An 8,443-nucleotide genomic window follows, 5' to 3' on the forward strand; every position below is an offset into this window, starting at 1 on the left:
AATGGGGAAGGGTGGGGGGGGGACGACAGGTATACAAGGAGTGTTTTTATACTATTTTATATGTTCACCAATCATTATAGTCCCAGGGGAAACACTGACCAAAGCTATGGTTCCTACCCTGTCACCTTTCTTTCTTTCTTTTTATTTATTGTATTTGCTGGCCTGTTAATTGGGATGTTTTATTGAAAAAGTTGCGGACAAAAGTGGCAAAAGAGATTATGGCTTTAGTAACTACAATTAAATTGCAAACTGTTGCCTGCACATGAAGAAGGCGTCATTCTCATATATAAATAGTTTGGCAATCGTGTGGAATCAGAGCAGCAATATATTTGATTATTCTGCTCCATTCAACCCACAGATGTAAAAGCATTTTAAACTGACATGGATAATTACTATAATACTCTCAGAAAGGTTTCCATATCTGAACGCAATTTCAATAATCAAGTGCTGCGCTACCAATTATTTAGCAATAAAATTAGTTACAGAACTTAAAGGGGTGTGGACGCGCGCAGGCGTCTTTCCGCTTGTTTTCATGGTGGTAATATTATCTCAAACTAGAATATATTATCAGATTAATTCGTCTGAATACCAAAAGGAAATAGAAATATCAAACAAACACAAATGCTTGTGACCTGTAATCACCAAGAACAGCGGGAATTTAATGATGTTTTGGTCTACTGATCAAATTTAAGCTTTTGAGACAATGATTTTGTGCACCTGTGCACAAAAATCCATCTGAAAACAAAGCTATTTGAACACAGTTGTATGTTTACTCAACCATTACAGTTCTCTCTCTCTCTCTCTCTCTCTCTCTCTCTCTCTCTCTCTCTCTCTTTCTCTTACCCATGACTGCGTGGCCACGAACACCTCCAACTCAATCATCAAGTTTGCAGACGACACAACAGTGGTATGCCTGATTACTAACAACGACGAGACAGCATACAGGGAGGAGGTGAGGGCCCTGGCGGAGTGGTGCCAGGAAAATAACCTCTCCCTCAACATCAACAAAACGAAGGAGCTGATCGTGGACTTCAGGAAACAGCAGAGGAAGCACGCCCCTATCCACATCGACGGGACTGCAGTGGAGAAGGTGAAAAGTTCCTCCGCGTACACATCACTGACAATCTGAAATGGTCCACCCACACAGACAGTGTGGTGAAGAAGGCGCAACAGCGCCTCTTCAACCTCAGGAGGCTGAAGAAATTTGGCTTGGCCCCTAAGACCCTCACAAACTTTTACAGATGCACCATGAAGAGCATCCTGTCATCCTGTCAGGCTGTATCACCGCCTGGTACGGCAACTACACTGGTCAGCCCAACGCATCACTGGGAGCACACTGCCTGGCGTTAGGACATCTACAGCACCCGGAGTCAAAGGAAGGCCAAGAAGATCATCAAGGACCTCAGCCATCCGAGCCAAAGCCTGTTCACCCCGCTTTCATCCAGAAGGCGAGGTCAGTACAGGTGCATCAAAGCTGGGACCGAGAGACTGAAAAACAGCTTCTATCTCAAGGCCATCAGACTTTTAAATAGCCATCACTAGCTGACCTCCACCCTGCCCTGAATTTAGTCACTGTCACTAGCCAGCTACCACCCGGTTTCTCATCCCTGTACCTTAGAGGCTGCTGCCCTATGTACATAGACATGGAACACTGGTCACTCTAATAATGTTTACATACTGTTTTACCCATTTCATATGTACACTGCTCAAAAAAATAAAGGGAACACTAAAATAACACATCCTAGATCTGAATGAATGAAATAATCTTATTAAATACTTTTTTTTTTACATAGTTGAATGTGCTGACAACAAAATCACACAAAAATTATCAATGGAAATCAAATTTATCAACCCATGGAGGTTTGTATTTGGAGTCACCCTCAAAATTTAAGTGGAAAACCACACTACAGGCTGATCCAACTTTGATGTAATGTCCTTAAAACAAGTCAAAATGAGGCTCAGTAGTGTGTGTGGCCTCCACGTGCCTGTATGACCTCCCTACAACGCCTGGGCATGCTCCTGATGAGGTGGCGGATGGTCTCCTGAGGGATCTCCTCCCAGACCTGGACTAAATCATCCGCCAACTCCTGGACAGTCTGTGGTGCAACGTGGCGTTGGTGGATGGAGTGAGACATGATGTCCCAGATGTGCTCAATTGGATTCAGGTCTGGGGAACAGGCGGTCCATAGCATCAATGCCTTCCTCTTGCAGGAACTGCTGACACACTCCAGCCACATGAGGTCTAGCATTGTCTTGCATTAGGAGGAACCCAGGGCCAACCGCACCAGCATATGGTCTCACAAGGGTTCTGAGGATCTCATCTCGGTACCTAATAGCAGTCAGGCTACCTCTGGCGAGCACATGGAGGGCTGTGCGGCCCCCCAAAGAAATGCCACCCCACACCATGACTGACCCACCGCCAAACCGGTCATGCTGGAGGATGTTGCAGGCAGCAGAATGTTCTCCACGGCGTCTCCAGACTCTGTCACGTCTGTCACATGTGCTCAGTGTGAACCTGCTTTCATCTGTGAAGAGCACAGGGCGCCAGTGGTGAATTTGCCAATCTTGGTGTTCTCTGGCAAATGCCAAACGTCCTGCACGGTGTTGGGCTGTAAGCACAACCCCCACCTGTGGACGTCGGGCCCTCATACCACCCTCATGGAGTCTGTTTCTGACCGTTTGAGCAGACACATGCACATTTGTGGCCTGCTGTAGGTCATTTTGCAGGGCTCTGGCAGTGCTCCTCCTGCTCCTCCTTGCACAAAGGCGGAGGTAGCAGTCCTGCTGCTGGGTTGTTGCCCTCCTACGGCCTCCTCCACGTCTCCTGATGTACTGGCCTGTCTCCTGGTAGCGCCTCCATGCTCTGGACACTACGCTGACAGACACAGCAAAACTTCTTGCCACAGCTCGCATTGATGTGCCATCCTGGATGAGCTGCACTACCTGAGCCACTTGTGTGGGTTGTAGACTCCGTCTCATGGTACCACTAGAGTGAAAGCACCGCCAGCATTCAAAAGTGACCAAAACATCAGCCAGGAAGCATAGGAACTGAGAAGTGGTCTGTGGTCACCACCTGCAAAACCAGTCCTTTATTGGGGGTGTCTTGCTAATTGCCTATAATTTCCACCTGTTGTCTATTCCATTTGCACAACAGCATGTGAAATGTATTGTCAATCAGTGTTGCTTCCTAAGTGGACAGTTTGATTTCACAGAAGTCTGATTGACTTGGAGTTACATTGTGTTGTTTAAGTGTTCCCTTTATTTTTTTAGCAGTGTATATACTTTATTCTAGTCAAGTCCATCCTTTTCAACTACATATACTATTCTATCCACGTATTCTTCAAATATACTATGTATTATATTCACATACTGTCCATAATGTCTGTGCATCCCATCACATATTGGCCCTCCTTTAGCTCAGTTGGTAGAGCATGGCGCTTGCAATGCAAGGGTTGTGGGTTCATTTCCCACGGGGTGCCAGTATGAAAAATGTATGCACTCACTAATTGTAAGTCGCTCTGGATAAGAGCGTCTGCTAAATGACTAAAATGTCAAAAAAAATTGTTTTATATATATATATATATATATATATATATATATATATATACACTACCTGTCAAACGTTTGGACACACCTACTCATTCCAGGGTTTTTCTTTATTTTTACTATTTTCTACATTGTAGAACAACAGTGAAGACATCAAAACTATGAAATAACACATATGGAATCATGTAGTAACAAAAAAATTGTTAAACAAATCAAAATATGTTTTATATTTGAGATTCTTCAAATAGCCACCCTTCGCCTTGGTGACAGCTTTGCACACTCTTGGCATTCTCTCAACCAGCTTCATGAGGTAGTCACCTGGAATGCATTTCAATTAACAGGTGTGCCTTCTTAAAAGTTTTATTTGTGGAATTTCTTTCCTTCAATCAGTTGTGTTGTGACAAGGTAGGGGGGGTATACAGAAGATAGCCCTATTTGGTAAAAGAGCAAGTCCATATTATGGCAAGAACAGCTCAAATAAGCAAAGAGAAACGACAGTCCATCATTACTTTGAGACATGAAGGTCAGTCAATACAGAACATTTCAAGAACTTTTAAAGTTTCTTCAAGTGCAGTCGCAAAAACCATCACGCGCTATGATGAAACTGGCTCTCATGAGGACCACCACAGGAAGGGAAGACCCAGAGTTACCTCTGTTGCAGAGGATAAGTTCATTAGAGTTACCAGCCTCAGAAACTGCAGCCCAAATAAATGCTTCACAGAGTTCAAGTAACAGACACATCTCAACATCAACTTTTCAGAGGAGACTGTGTGAATCAGGCCATCATGGTCGAATTGCTGCAATGAAACCACTACTAAAGGACACCAATAATAGGAAGAGACTTGCTTGGGCCAAGAAACACGAGCAATAGACATTAGACTGGTGGAAATGTGTCCTTTGGTCTGGAGTCCAAATTTGAGATTTTTGGTTCCAACCGCTGTGTCTTTGTGAGACGCGGTGTGGGTGAACGGATGATCTTCACATGTGTATTTCCCAATGTAAAGCATGGAGGAGGAGGTGTTATGGTGTGGGGGTGCTTTGCTGGTGACACTGTCTGTGATTTATTTAGAATTCAAGGTACACTTAACCAGCATGGCTACCACAGCATTCTGCAACGATACGCCATACCATCTGGTTTGGGCTTAGTGGGACAATCATTTGTTTTTCAACAGTACAATGACCCAACACACCTCCAGGCTGTGTAAGGGCTATTTTACCAAGAATGAGAGTGATGGAGTACTGCATCAGATGACCTGGCCTCCACAATTCCCCGACCTCAACCCAATTGAGATGGTTTGGGATGAGTCGGACCGCAGAGTGAAGGAAAAGCAGCCAACAAGTGCTCAACATATGTGGGAACTCCTTCAATACTGTTGGAAAAGCATTCTAGGTGAAGCTGGTTGAGAGAATGCCAAGAGTGTGCAAAGCTGTCATCAAGGCAAAGGGTGGCTATTTGAAGAATTTCAAATATAAAATATATTTTGATTTGTTTAACACTTTTTTGATTACTACATGATTCCATATGTGTTATTTCATAGTTTTGATGTCTTCACTATTATTCTACAATGTAGAAAATAGTAAAAATAAAGAAAACCCTGGAATGAGTAGGTGTGTCCAAACTTTTGACTGGTACTGTATATATATGCCTCCAACTCCCTGTAGGCCTAAATGGGTAGTTTGAATAGACCCTTACAGAAAAATCACATGATTTCTCATGAAATTTCACGTGAAAACATGTTTTTTTTAACACTTCACATGTGATCACGTTTTCACATTTGCACTCTTAGAAAAAAGGGTTCCAAAAGGGTTCTTTGGCTGTCCCCATAGGACCATTTTTGGTCCAGGTACTTTTTGGTCTACAAGGAAACCAACACGGTTCTACTTGGAACCAAAAGGGTTCTACAAAGGATTCTCCTATGGGGACTTCGGAAGAACCCTTTTAGGTTCTAGATAGCACCTTTTTTTCTAAGAGGGTGTAGTTATATGTTATCACATGTTTTTGGAACACTTCACGTGTTTACGTCAATTCATGTGGTTTTCCGTAAAGGGATTAAATAAAGAAGGAGATAAAGAAAGAACGAAAGAAAGAAAAAAAATATATCAATGCAATGTCCACATTTTAAATGCAAATCCATGGAACAAATTTAAAGGGCAATTCCGCCACTTTTCAACCTGATATTCATTATCTCCAGCACCATACCAGTGTCTACATATGTGAAAACAGCATGTTTCTATGATCTGTAGTTAAAAAGGTACGAAGAAATATCCCCCCCAAAAAATTATTATCTGTGACATCACAGGGTAGGATTCAAAGTCAGAAAAACTGTGATTTTCAAAACCTGCAATGGGTTTCTCACCAGAGGGAATTTATTTTCTTGCTCCCCACATCACTGCAAATCTCATAGTGTTTGAAAATCACAGTTTTTAAAATGTTTTAACCTTTGATGATGTCATCGGGTATAACTTCTTAACTTTATATATTTTTCAACTGAAACAAAGAAATGCGCCATTTTCAGAGACACTTGTATTGTGATGGAGATAATGAAAACAAGGTTGACAAGTGGTGGAATTGCCCTTTAAGACAATAATTATCATCCTATTGTGGTTATAAGAAGCTGAGGCCTTATCTGCCTCATCAGCACTCTGTTTGTTAGTAAAGTCTTTCCCATGTCATACCACTGAAAGGCACTGTTGTCCACAAATGAACCCATGAATGCCATAGGTTGACAGTGAATTTCAAATCACTGTTGTTGAACCGCATAACTGCTGTCTGTCTTTATTAAAGATTCGGATAAGCAATCGAAAAACGTGCTTCTTCAACAAATTGTCCTAGCATACTTGCATGCCACCAAAAACTCTCAGGGACCCGCAGACGTTTCACATTTTTGTTGTGGCCCTAAACTAGCTCATCGAATTCACCTATTCAAGGACTTAATGATTAGTTGACGAGTTGAATCAGGTGCACTAGCTGTGGAATAGTTAAAATACATTGAATGGCTGTGGTCCCCGAGGAGAGGTTTGAAAACCCCTGGCCTAAGCTTAACTGTAATGATTGAACGAAGCATGAGGGCTTCTGAGGTGTGTTCAATGTGCGTCCTCACCTGCTTAAATGTGCGTCCTCTCCTCAAGACCTGTGGCCTTTATTAGTATGTTGTCAAGGAGGGAACTCACGTGTGTTTGAGAGCAGAGGATCGCTAGTTTGAGCCCGGTATGGGGCAGGGACAACGGTTAGCAGCACACTGACGTCGGTTTCACTTATACAACTGAACAGCCTGCTTTTACTATTTAACACAACTTACTTACAATAACTTTTATGCCATGTACACTACAGGTTTGGCATGTATTATCTGTCTATTGGCAAGTGGCCACTTGCACAATCCTCGGCACAGGTGTGTTGATAAAGGGGAAAAGAAAAATCCACATTTAAAAATTGAAATCGGAGTGACAGTCACCGCAGGAACAAGCTCAAAGTGAAAGCACAAAATCGATTCTGGGAAAATAGATAAACATATTTATTTTATTTCTCCTTCCCAAACTATATCTTAAAAATAATATAGAGCTGGTTGATCAAGATTCTGAGCAAAGATGTCTCTTTCACTTTGGTGCAGGGTAATGAGAGAAATTAGTGCAAATGCTCTAAGTAATAGTTGCTGATTTTTCCCCATCACAAATTATTTTTCAACTCGTTTTTGTATCTATGCATAAATTAAAAAATCCGCTGAAATTTATTATTCGTCTGAGATGTGATTAATATGCAAAATTATGCAAATTAAGATGCAATTAGGCTCCAATTCTCTAGTGGAATTTTCCATTATAATTTAATACAAAGTAACAGAGTAATTGGTGTCACGTGTAATTACGGTTACTCAAGTATACTTTCAGGCATGCAAATGATTTGCTATATGTTGGTTATCCTATGCAAATGTACCATGTGGTGCTTAAACAAGTTGGGAAATATGAAGGGAAACCAAGAGGGATTAACAAAAAAGGTAACTCCACCAATGTGCATTTCTTTATTATGAATGGACATTCTAGGTGCTGGGAGTTTTAGGATGAATTTACTAAAGATACTTGGCTGGAAAGCAGTCAACTGAATGTTGAGGAGATTGATGGGGGCCTCTTATATTGAAGCTTATAAAACATCACCTGTGCACATCACTATCATGTTATATCTGATCAACGAGAAAAGTAACATCACTGTCAGAGGTGGACAAACTAACATAACAGTTGGATATAAACATTATTTTCTGTTTTCGAGGGCTAAGGTGGGCATTGAGTAACATGAAAACGGTTGATTGCCAATCAGGGGAGATAATGCTAGAGAAATTAAAGGGGCCATTTCCAATCTATATGTTCTCATTAATATTATGCTATATTTGATCAATGGCAAAGAGAACGGCACAACCAATAGTAGGCCTACAACATAATGTACGAGCTCAATTACTCTGCACATGGCGACTAACTTCACCGTGGCAGTCTGCACTGAGGGGAGAGAAAAGCGATTATGTAATTGATATCTATTTAGATAGAATAAAAGTCCTTTACTGCTTCTTGGGAAATTCCTTTGCGGAGAGCAACTCCCTCTCAGGAGCCAAATTGATTTAAAATTGTTACATGGCTGGTTACATGTCCTGACATCTTGCTTTGCTTTGCTCTCTCTCGCTCTTTCTCTCTCTCTCTCTCTCTCTCTCTCTCTCTCTCTCTCTCTCTCTCTCTCTTCTCTCTCTCTCTCTCTCTATTGCTCCCTGTCTTGCTATTTCTCTCTCGCTCTCCCTCAGACACACACACACACACACACACACACACACACACACACACACACACACACACACACACACACACACACACACTCTGCTATCTGTCTTGTTCATGATCATTGCACTGAACAAAGACGTCC

This window comes from Coregonus clupeaformis, unplaced genomic scaffold (assembly GCF_020615455.1).
Source record: "Coregonus clupeaformis isolate EN_2021a unplaced genomic scaffold, ASM2061545v1 scaf1527, whole genome shotgun sequence".
NCBI lineage: Eukaryota > Metazoa > Chordata > Actinopteri > Salmoniformes > Salmonidae > Coregonus > Coregonus clupeaformis.